General features: G+C 38.5%; 1 protein-coding gene across 4 annotated transcripts in view; it reads right to left on the reverse strand.

The window, feature by feature from the left end:
- CDH20 (cadherin 20) overlaps nucleotides 1–12775 on the reverse strand; it is a 208346-nt gene that overhangs the window by 150559 nt on the left and 45012 nt on the right. Inside the window, exon 1 of one of the 4 annotated variants that reach the window (XM_073898101.1) lies at nucleotides 2344–2457. The exons of the other annotated variants lie outside the window; for them this stretch is intronic. The gene's annotated coding sequence lies outside the window, so the exon portion shown is untranslated. Of the gene's footprint in view, nucleotides 1–2343; nucleotides 2458–12775 lie in introns of those variants that run through there. 4 annotated transcript variants of the gene reach the window in all.

The following is a 12775-nucleotide window of genomic DNA, read 5'->3' on the forward strand; positions in this document are numbered from 1 at the left end:
GTGGAATATAATAGATGGATGACTTTTGAAGGGGGAAGGTGAGTTTTATTTTAAAGGTTTAAGTGTGATGAACTAGTGGGACACCCAGGAAGAAGTGCTCAGCTGAAATCTGACAAAGAGGGTCTATTTTCTGATTGTCTTCATAATTACCGGGGATTCTGTAGGTTCCTGATGAGAAACTTGGTGTTTTTGATAAAGGTGGATTGTCATATGTATCAAACATTTTTGGATTGCTTCTCCAGCATTCATTCTCCCTTTTGCCTTTCTTGAAATCACTCAGATCTACTTCTAGAGAACTCTTTTTCATTCTCAGCCAAGCTATTTGAATGGGACTAACCTACCCATTGGGTAGGCCTTCATGATTTAAGCTCACCACCACATCTTCTCCTGACCCCTCAGGATTGGTTTTATCAATTGAGATGCTTTGAGCTGCAAATAACAGGATATCTGAGTTACAAGTGTCAATAAGAACCAGGAGGTAATCCCCCCAACAAGATTTCTGGAAGAAGGTGCTCCAAGGTTTTTTCCATGGTTCAACAAAGTCGGTTTCTAGATCAGCCTAAGATTCTCATGGTCACAAGATAGCTGCCACAACTTCAAATATCTCTTCCTTTTATAACAATATCCAAAGAAGAGTAGAGGGAGTAGAAGTCTACTTAAATTTCTCTCTATTATTAAAGAGGAAAGTCTTTTCCAGAGGCCTCAAGTAGACTTCTCTAAAGGTTCTGTTGACCAGAATTGCTCAGGCCCTAAACCAGTCACTGGAAAAAGTAGTGTTATTATTATGATCGACTTAGTCCAATTATGGTCTATCCCTTAAGATGAGGGAGTGGCCCACTTCCCTGAGCCCACTGCTGCTCCATACTTGAACAAAATCAAGGTTCTGCTATCAAGAAGGACGGGGATAACAGCTATTGAATAGGCAACATATAGTCTGTTGCACTGGACCTCTGATTCAGTAGACACAAGTAGATCTTTGCAGGGGTATCCTTCTGGCAAGAACTTCCTAGCTCTTCCAAGAGACCTATAAACACGTTTTTTTCTGTGAACCATGTGATAATGTGGCTCTGAGATCTAAAACTGCTGCAGCCACTATCATTGCTCTGAAGGGAATACACCTGAGGACTAAGACAATACACAGATTAGGGCATAGCTGGGGGAATCACAGCAGCACATAGTGGGAGCCTTGCATATATGGTGGACTTCTGGATCAAACTGTAACTGAAGCTGGTTATACCTCCAGGTGTCCAGTTATAGAAGAAAAGCCATTCTTTATTTTTACTTAAGCCATGTTAGGCTAGATTTTCTGGTACATGGAGTATGAACAATTTTTATAGTAAAATGGTTGGGGAGAAAAGAAGGGTTGGGAATTTGAGCAGCGAGGCCTCCTGTTTCTTTCTGTCCTAATGAGGAGTCCTGACCTCATTTTCAGTTAAACAGTTTTGAACATGATGAGTAAAATTCTAATATGCCTTTTATCTTTGTAGCAAGGAGCTTTTATTTACTCCAGACAACTAGAGGGATACCTCTCTATTTGAAGAAGGAAGATAGCTATATTGCCCTAGGGACGCGTAACTTCAAGGTTCTGTGAGAAATATAAATAAATAGACCCCCTCCAAAATCCTCTGTATTTAGTGAATAGAGCAACACTACTGTTCATTTTCCCTGCCCAAAGGATTCTTCCGAACCCTTCCAGATTCAAAGTAAGCTGCCCTATCAGAGATTAAATGAGGCATTCATAACACACACCCTTAAATCCACGATCTGCTCTTATTAGGCCTAAAAAGTGGTGCCTTACTTATGAACACAAATGTCAGTGTGTCTTATAACCTCTTATTTCAGCTCTCAGCACCTTCGTCCTCTTCGAATAGCTGGCAACTTGGTCATATTTAATTGTTGTCTGTCTTTTAAGAGTGATTTAGTTTAAAATAAGCAAATAGGTAAGCAAAAAGTGCTTTAAGCCGGCTTCTTCAAAATGAGCAATGCCCCTGTCCTCAGGGGCTGTCAGATTTACGTCCTTAGATGAACAATAATTATATTAATAACTTTAAGGGCTAATTAGCATTTTACAGTAAACACATTGTTCATCACACTAAGGGGAAGGATGGCTATATCCTTTCTGTAGAATAATTGCTTTTCAGAATCAGGGCCCATTTATCTTACTTCAGCAACATGCGCTGACCAAGAAGTACGCCACCAGCTGACCAAGAAGTACCTCTGTGCCGATTCTTCCTGAGCCCCAGTCTGATTAATTCTTACAACGACCATTGCAGAAATTCAAACAGGAAAATAGGAATTAATTTCCCTTTCTACTGTGTGACCCCAAAAAAAAGCAGCCGGTACCTTGTCATCTCTTCTTCACATCACCTTTTCCAATGCTTTTCACCCTTCGTTTTGCTGAAGTATTTATAGGACACATTCAGTCTGAGACCACACTCCCCCTCTGCCTTCCCCGGGCTCCCTGTGGTGCAGGAAAGTGCTATGGTACTTCTTTCTTGCAGCAAGTCCTGGGAGCACACTTTGATTTCACTTTCGATTTTGCAAGCTCAAAGCTAACTGTGGATAAATTTAAGAAGACTTTTCATCGGGATATTGCCGCTCCTCCCCAGAAGCCCCCTTTTGGAGGTTTTCTCTGCCTGCAGCCACTTTTAGTACTTCCCCTAATTCATGGTTGCAGCAACTCCAAATCGACAATCTTGTCAGAACGAATGATCTAAAATAAACATACTCTTGTCTGCCTGCATTACTAACCCTGACAAGGATGCTTGGCCCTTATCGCCATGAGCCGAAAGTGCTTAGACGCACACTGCGCGTGATTCAGCAGCAGGTGGAGGGCAGATAGAAAGCCTGCGAAGGGCTCATGACATTACAATCCAAATGAAATCCTCAGAGGACACCCACCTGCTTTCTCCCTCCTGGCAGCCTTCTTGGTGGTCAACAAATCACATTAGAACAACCCCACAATGACCATTTTATGTACAAAGACATGAGATGAGGGAGAACATGTAAATCTCAAACCCATAGTTTCACAGTCGAGGCTCCCCTCTGATGTTTTCTTTGCTACTCAGAGTGCTCTATAACTTTGGTATCTCTGGGATTCATACTGGGAACTATCTAATGTACCGACAACTATCCGTTAATAATAGACATTCTGTCTCTTTGGTCCTCAGGAATATTTTGTAGGTTTTTCTTCCCTCTTATTAAGCTTTATACTGTGAGCCTGAAGAATAGAAAGAGAACAGTTGCTAAGTTTGTATATTCTAGATCTCAAAACCAGGGAAACCAATGCAATGCTATGAAGGGATTTTTCTCTTAATGTTTTAAGGTTTGGTGTCCTATTCTATAAAGCCATTAAAATTCGACGTTACGGTTTTCCAAAGAGCCTTAACAAAAATTTTCAGGGAGCATAATGATGCTTCAAAGCTGCTGAAATTATATGTGCCTAGCACAAATTAAGTAGAAATTGCTTGATTATTAGGCTTATCTGATCAATTAAAATAGCCAATTGGAATAAGAGAAATCCACTTTTGTGCTGTAATTATCTGAACTGATTGTGTGTGTCACCCTGTCTGAGTCATTATCATTTTTATACATCATTTCAAGAGATACAGACAGCCTAAAAGCTTGCAAATTAGGTTTTTTATAAAGAAAAAAACTAATTGTGGATGTTATTCTTAAATTTTCATTTTATATCATATTTATCTAGGCATCCAAGAAAGTCCTTAATACTATAGGAAAACTACTGAGGGGGAGAAAAAAAGGCCACCTTCCAAATTTATCACAAGATTTTCTTAAATTGCTACATGTTCTCTTTTAGACTATTTGCAGTATATATTCTATTCCTGGTAAGTAGCCCTGAATGTCTCATATTAATTCTGCCTGGAGTGTGGTTGTTTCCTTAAAATACATCCCAAGTCACACCTAAGCTCAAGTGCCAAATGCCAGGCCTTTAGAAATTAAAACAACAACAACACAGAACTGTTTTCCTCACCAGCCACCTGATTATTTTGGTATACTTGATCTAATTCAGAGCTTTTACTAAAGAGAATAAGGACATTCATCAGCCTTGATGGTTAACCTGATGTGTTTACTTGACTGGGCTACAAGGTGTCCAGATATGTGGTTAAATAGTGTTCTGGGTGTGTCTGTGAAGGTGTTTCTGGATGAGATTAACATTTGAATCGGTAGACTGAGTAAAGCAAATTACTCCTCCCAGTGTGGGTTGGCATCCAGTCCACCAAGGGCCTGAACACAACAAAAAAGGCTGAGTAAAGAAGAGTTCACTCTCTTTGCCTGACTGCCTCTGAGCTGGAACATTGGTTTTCTTCTGCCTTCAGGAACTTGGACTAGAATTTATACCATTGGTTTTCCTGGGTTTCCAGTTTGCCAGGTGCAGATCTTGGGACTTATACAGCCTCCATAATCACATAAGCCAACTTCTTACAATATACACATACCCTGTTGGTTCATTTTCTCTGGAGTACTGTGTCTACTATATCAGCTAACCAAAGTCAACATAATTTTGAAAATGAAGCTATTTCATCATCCTATTGTGTTAAGATTTAATTTTTAATACTCATAGAAATACTTAATCTGATCTTGGTAGAATGAACCAATAGTGAGCAAACTGCTGTTTAGCATTTTAGTGTTTTCTGATGTAATATAGCCCTGTTGGCCCTTGGGGATCTGCAAGGAAGGCAGGGACATCAGATATGTGCAGGTTTCTGAGGTGAAGAGTAGCATAGATCCAATATATAATTTCATCCCCTAAGATTTAGACCCGTAGTCTAAAACCAGATAAATGGCAGTACTGGGGAATCCGAAGTAAAGGGCTTAAATAAGCACCTGCTGGTTATCTCTCAGTGTTGTTCTTCCCTTGTTTCATTGTAATAGAGTTTATCTTCGTACGTAATTGCCCTGTTAGAGACTGCATTTCCCAGACTCCCTTGCAGCTGGATGTGGCTATGAGACTCCGTTCTCTCCAGTGAAATGAAAATAAGGGTGCCAAGTGCAACTTCTGCAAGTGATTGTCTAGAAGGAAATTACTTGTTCCTGACTTCCTTTTCCCACTTTTCCCTGTGAGAGCCATAGACTGGAAAAGGGATGTGGGGGTGAACTCAACTTTGACTATGTCACGTCTAAGAGTTCCAAGTTGGAAGGAATGCCGGTCTATGAATGGCCTCATGGAGCAGTGCTGCCTCGTATTCTTTATAGAAGAGAATTAAACTTCTAGCCTGTATTTCTGTTGTTGTTATATCAGCTTAGCTTTTACTCAGCCTTGCTAGTACAGCTTACTGTCCTTCTTAATGAAACCTTAACAGAATCTCTAGGTTTACCTGATACTTCTCCTCTATAAATAACTTAACTCTATGCTGCATTCACAGCTATTCCTCACCACTGTTGCCCTGATTGCTGATCTTTTGGGGGCTGTTAATACCCTGAAGTAGCTCATGTATTATACAGAAAACCTTGTGAGTAAGCAAAAGCTACACCCCCAAAGAGACATGTATATATACTAAACTTATTTTACTCATAAAGAAACTGTCTGCAAAATGTGAAGTTGAAGGCTTAAGGTTTTTAGCATATTTATTTTCTCATTCTCTGTCTCTGTCTCTTACACACACACACACACACACACACACACACACACACACACAGTATGTATTTTACTAATAATGAATTAGAATAGCTAATCACAAATTCAATAAGAGGCAACATCTTTTTTTAAAGGAAAGGTCAGATTGGAAAACTTCAGTTTTCAAGAGAATCAACATCTAAGAAGCTGTGCATTTGTGTTTCATATTAATACTAGAAATCTCTCTCTTAGATAATGATAAAATTATGACTTTCTGATGGAAAAATAATAGACGGATGAGGGTAGTTTATATCCAGATGTACACCAGAACCCATATAAATGTATATGTAAAAATTCAGCTTAGCTATACAGCCTTGATTCTTTTTCTTTAGAAAGTAATTGGTTGGTTTTTGTAAAAATGCTGCCTATAGAGAGTTGAGTACTCTTGCCTTGTATCTTTTATACATTTGATAGGAAAATCAGGGTAAGGAACCAACTGCTGCGTGTAGATCTGTGCATTCCTTTAACCTGTGAACAGGGTCTGCTGCAGTTGACTTGGAGGTGAGTTGATTTCACACCTCATGATTGGCCCACACAGAATCTTGGTGGCCCAACTCTATTTTAGGGATAGAAAGCACATGTCATTGTGCTATTATTTTTTATTTTTTTTTAAAGATTATTTATTTATTTATTTATTTATTTATTTATTTATTTATTTATTTATTTATTTAACAGAGATAGAGAGAGAGAGCACAAGTAGGCAGAGCGGCAGACAGAGGGAGAGGGAGAAGCAGGCTCTCCGCTGAGCAGGGAGCCCGATGCGGGGCTCGATCCCAGGACCCCGGGATCATGACCTGAGCCGAAGGCAGCTGCTTAACCGACTGAGCCACCCAGGCGCCCCTGTCATTGTGCTGTTATTAAGCTTCTTTTAAAAATATTTGCAAGCCAGAACTGTATTCAGAAACTTCATTATATTAAAAATATATTCTGTCAATGGGGTAACAGTTGGTATCAGATCAAAATATGTTTATGTGCATTCTGTGGTCAAATGAATCATATTTTCAGCAGATACTTTTCTTAAGTCAATAGGTAACTCTTTCCTATTTCCTCTGGATCTGATTTAAGACTAGACTGCTTCCCCGTTGAAAAAAGAGATGTTACAGAATTACAGAAAGTATTTATTGGTTTATGACCAATTTATATATTACTTGATTTATATATATATTTTAAATATTTGTTAATAAATTATGCAATATATATCCTACACTATGGGTTTAGTCATTCTCAACTAATCTAATGTTTTTGTTGTCCTTATAAAGGCTTACATTAAGATAACATCTTTTTTTTTTTAAGATTTATTTATTTGAGAGAGAGAGAGACACAGCGAGAGAGGGAACACAAGCAGGGGGAGTGGGAGAGGGAGAAGCAGGTTTCCCGCCGAACAGGGAGCCTGATGTGGGGCTCTATCCCAGGACCCTGGGATCATGACCTGAGCCGAAGGCAGATGGTTAATGACTGAGCCACCCAGGCGCCCCAAGATAACCTCTTCATTATTGCCGAAGACACCAAAAATTGAGTGGACAAAACTGATAAACAGTAAAATAAGAAGGATTATTTTATTAATAATAATAACAATAAGACCAGAGTGGATAAATCAAGAAAGGAAAACCCTCTACAAAATGCATAAACCCCATGTCTTTCACCTGTGTTTGCTTGGTGTAGACAGGTCCCTACTGACCTACACCTGAAACTGGGAGGGCATAGTTAAACCTTCAGTAGATAACTGGAAGCCCCAGTCTTCAAGTCCAGGAGAATCTCAAAACTCTGCAAGTATTTAGAAATGGTTTAAACAGAAAATTTTTCATGAGTTTAAAAAGGGGTGGGTAGATAATTTTGTGTAAAATGCTAATTGATCTCTTAGTGTTTTGAAAACAGATGCAAGCAGAATATAAAAATATTCCTCTTCAAAAGAGGTGTTCAATTTTTTGAAATTCTAATATATACCAGTGTGCTTCTATATACCTTTTTGAAAAGAGTAATATTTTTGGTTACAGTTTCAAACTAAAACCTAAAGTTTTACGGTTTTGTTTTTTGGATTGAAAAATTTCCTTTTAAGGAGTTATGGGAATTTCTCCCCATTTGGAACAGACTATCCTCTTATTCTTGGAGGAATATATAATATACAGTTGTAGAATATTCCACTATGGTGGATATTATTAGTTATGCAGATATAAAGCAAAATCCAACCCTTTACTCTCAGGATGTGTTGACAGTGAGGCAATTCAATAAAAATGCTTTACACTGAATTGTTAAGAGTTGTGTTAAATAGTGGAGGTTTGCTGTATTATTTAGGCTTTTATGGAGTATAGTTGGTGAACAACCCCCCTCCCAACACACATATTCTAAATTTAAATGCAGATGCTCTATGCTTGAAAATTATGATTTGATCTAGATAGGATTTCAAGTTAAGATAGGACTCAGAGAGAAAGACGCATCTGATTTTCTTGTCACTTCATCTTAGAGAAAAGATTATAGCTGAGAGCAGAAGACAATTCAGAATTTTTGGGAAAACTGTACTGACAGACTTGGACTTTTATTGTCTGGGCCTTGGTGCCAAATCAGTCCCCAGTCTTTGACGACGTGGTTTCCCTTGAGAAGAAGGGATGTCTGGGCGAAAGGTTAATGTCCGCAGACTTGGAATAAGACAGGAAGTGGACCTTGGATTGTGAAGGGCAACTTCCTTCACATCTGATGGGGGCTCATTTGGTCCCAGATACCAAGGCGAGGAGGTGGATGATGACTTCTTAGAAATGGGTGGTTCTGGTCCTAGCAGGTTTGGGGTCCTAGGCTTTAAAAGCAGCCACTTTAGTAGAGTTGTCAATTATATTTTGTGTTATACTTTCTTCCATCATCCCTAAGCCTTTATTAAAGGCTTGGTTTCATACGTACTGCAGGGAATCAGGGTCTGTCCCACGCTTTGGAAAGAGCAGCGAAGAGAAGAGCAGTCAACAGCTCAGTCATGGTGGTGGCAGTTGCCATGGAGGGCACATCTGGTCAGCAGGATGGCTCTCCTTGGGGTGGAACAGAAGTCCCCATGGAATGTACTAGGGAGCTCTGAAATTAAGGCAGCAGCCTGAGAAATGGTAGGAGAATCTGATGGGGGCAGATTTCTGGCAGTTGGGTAAAGGAAACTCATGCAGTAGTAATTAGATCTAAAGTAAATACGATCTGCTGGAGTCAGGGATAGGTGGGTTTTATGTACAATAAAAGTCATTCCTATTAGAGGGAATTAAAATAACAAAAGAAAAATACCCAAAAAACCCTCCAAAGCAGAAGAGTTAGACAAACTGAGTTGGGGCAGGACAAGAGAAGAAAAGACGAAGTAAAATCCTGCCTCTGAATGACATTGCGTCAATGAAGAGGGATGGACGTAGATTTGCTCATGGGATCATCACGGACAGGGTTGAGAATGTGTAATTTGATGTATTGGGGGATGCTGCAGTGTAAACCAAGGGTTGGCCCACTTTTTCTATAAAAGGTCAGATATTTGGGGACTTCAGCTTTGCAGGCTGGCCAGTGTACCACGGCTACTCAGCTCTGCGGTCATGGCATAGAAGCAGCCCTAGACGAGCCATCAGTGAATGAATGTAGCCGTGTGCCCATCAAACTCTATTTATGGACACTGAAATTCGAATTTCCTATAATTTTTAATGTCGCAGATGTAGTCCTTTGATTTTTTCCCCAACCCTTTAAAAATGTAAAAATAATTCTTAAGCTGCAGGCTGTATAAAAAATAAGCAGTGGAAATCAGTCAGAGAAAGACAAATACCATATGATTTCCCTCATGTGGAATTTAAGAAACAAAACAGATGAGCAAAAGGAAAAACAGAGAGAAAGAGACAAACCAAGAAACAGACTTATAACTACAGAGAACACAGTGATGGTCACCAGAGGGGAGATGGATGGGGGATGGGGGAAATAGGGAAGGGGGATTCAGGAGGGCATTTGTCATGATGAGCACCGGGTGATGTATGGAAGTGTTGAATCACTATATCGTACACCTGAAACTAATATAACACTCTTAACTATACTGGAATTAAAATTTAAAAAATGATAAAATAAAAACCATAAAATTACTATAATCTTATGTATGTTTGCTGATGGACAAACGTTTAATCTTCAAACCTTAGATGAGAAGACTTAGAGTAAAACTTCGATTTTAATGAGGGGCACATGGATGGCTCAGTCATTAAGCGTCTGCCTTCGGCTCAGGTCATGATCCCAGGGTCCTGGGATCAAGCCCCGCATTGGGCTCCCTGCTCCTCAGGAAGCCTGCTTCTCCCTCTCTCACTCCCCCTGCTTGTGTCCCCTCTCTCACTGTGTCTCTCTCTGTCAAATAAATAAATAAAATCTTAAAAAAACACTTTGATTTTAATGAAATAAAGTATTATATACAAGTATAAAAAAATAGGCAGTGGGCCATAGTTTGCTAATTTCTGGCCCCAATTAGAGGTGCTTGATGGGGCAGATACTGTCCCTGAGGGAACATTTGGGAAACTTTGGGAGGCATTGTTTTCTAGTTGAAGTCTTTCTAGAGCATTTACATATTTAAATATATGCTATTTTCTTATAAAATATTTTCTTTTACTAATAAGGCATTAGAGATGAGTTGAACATTTGAATGGATCAAAACATGCAGAAAATGTTTTAGCATGAGTATTCTGTGCAACAAAGCCAAACAAAACCTAGGACACTGAAGTTATGGGGAAAAGAGATCCTGAGAAATTTCTGGGGAGCTAGGAGAGACAATTGAAAATTAATAGTATAGTACCCATTATTTTAAATTTTAAAATGAGTGAAAAAATCTTTGTTAATTATCTTTATTTAGTGTGCACTGTACACACATATTCAGACACACACACATAAATATCCAGTGAATGAAAGCATAAGGACTTCTGTAGATTCTTTCCTGACTTCCAGCCTCATCTTTTCTACAGTGATAGTTTTTCAACTTGCAATTTTACTCCCACAGGATTTTTAAGAACATGACCTTCAAGTAAAGAGGGAATGACTGGGATTGAAATATTGTTCTTGAAGTCAGTACATTTCTGAGTAACCAAGCTGTTTACAGGTAGCATTCCTCTACTGGAATCATCTAGAAGACATGCTGACTTGCAGTAGTGTGTATTTCTGTACTGTAATGAAAGAAGGGAGACCATTTGGAAAATGTAAGGCCAATAATCATGTTTGTCACAAATTTAGCTGTAGGATATAAAAAGTCATTGCTTTCTAGCTCCTAATGAGCTATTTTCTTTTGGTCATTTATTAGCCTTTCCTGAGACTAAGCCCTCTGGGCAGCTGTCAATCATTATTGTGTAATGACACATAGGGCATGGGTATTTTTGGAAAGAAAATACCTCATTTTTCTCTTTAGTTCTGTTGAAAAGAAGTTTTTTCTCCTTATATCCAAGCAAATGTATATTTTATATCCATGCATATAAATGGATTACAAAATATGTGTGACCTCATTTCCTTGAGTCTGGCCTCCTCAATTTAGTAATGTCATGTTCCAATAATATGGATAGCACTCCCGAAGAAGGTGTAGTGATTCACTATACAACACCTGTAACAAGACAGACACCATTTCATTATCACCAGTTAATTTTTTTTCAGTAGGAAACAAAAACCAAAAACAAGCCAACCAGCACTAATGAAGAAATATTGCCCCACTGCTCCTTCTCACTGGTTACAATGGAAAGCATTTTGATTAATGAGAAGTGCACAAATACAACAGGTTAATTGCAGGTTACTAATTCCCATATTTTTTCAAACTTAGGAAACACAAAACAAGGAAATATGATTTCTCTCTTCTTTTTTTTGGATCTCTCTTTTTAATGAATATTTCTTGCTCTTAAAATTCATTCTTAATTCAGAAGTTCATTTTGGAGGTCATGACTCTGTCAATAAAGAGTTGTATTAAAAGGATACTTTTTTCAGTAGATTTTGCTATCCATCAATAATTATTGCTGCAGCTACCTGCTTCATCTAATTTTTTTCTAGCTGGAGAAAAATTCCACTGTTATTTTAAAAGAATGTCCTGATTATTGTTTTCAAGTTAAAAATTGCTCTTTTGTTTGAATCCAAACCCCAAAGTAGATACTATTATTAATATTATTATTAAGTAGATACACTATTGGGGCAGCCAGTATTGCAAAGAAAAAATTAATACTGGAAAAGTACTATTGTGATCATATAACATCAGTTATGAAAACTATCCTACATTCAGTAGGTATTTGACTTACCTGGACCCAAAGCATAGATGTACCTACTCTTAAACGATTAGAATTACTACATCAGTGACACCTGAAATCTCATTTAGAAGAGGATATGCCAGGCAGCAAGCATCCCATCAACCTTAGAGCATCCTTGTGACAACAATGCTGTGCTCAGGATGAGAGACCTTGTGTAATTTTATTGCCTTAACACAAAGGGCTTACTAAAGAAATCAAATGGACAGAACAACAGAATGAGCACCCCATAAAGTTCTAATTGTCCTGATGAGAGCAGAAATCCTTAGTTATAAAAATTCACAATTAAGTGTCAACTCTTGGAAATGAAAATTTAAACATAGGATTTATGTCCCTTTTAAAATATATTATTTAAAACTACAAGGCTCAGCCTATAACCATTAACATATGAGCTGGATATTGTTTTTTAAAGATTTTATTATATTTATTTGAGAAAGAGAGACACACAGTGAGAGAGGGAACACAAGCAGGGGGAGTGGGAGAGGGAGAAGCAGGCTTCCCGCCAAGCAGGGAGCCTGATGCGGGGCTAGATCCCAGGACCCTGGGATCATGACCTGAGCCGAACGCAGACTCTTAATGACTGAGCCACCCAGGAGGAGCCCCAGAGCTGGATATTGTTTAAAAGAGAATACTTAACTTGAATATATATAATATGTAGAGTTATATACTCCTATTAAAAGTATATCCTGTAACTAAAGAGATTAGAAATCCATACAGGATATTTACTTTGCATGGAGCAGAACATGAATTTTGCAAGTGAGACAAACCTGAGTTCAAATCCCAGTTCTGCCCTACAAGTTGTTTGAGTTTGGATAAATCATATAACTTCTCTGAGCCTGTTTCCACATTTTATGTATTTTTTACATCTTTCTTTCTTTTTCTTTCTTTCTTT

This window comes from Callorhinus ursinus, unplaced genomic scaffold (genome assembly GCF_003265705.2).
Source record: "Callorhinus ursinus isolate GAN/ISIS: 27379988/994484 unplaced genomic scaffold, GSC_fseal_2.0 scaffold11, whole genome shotgun sequence".
NCBI lineage: Eukaryota > Metazoa > Chordata > Mammalia > Carnivora > Otariidae > Callorhinus > Callorhinus ursinus.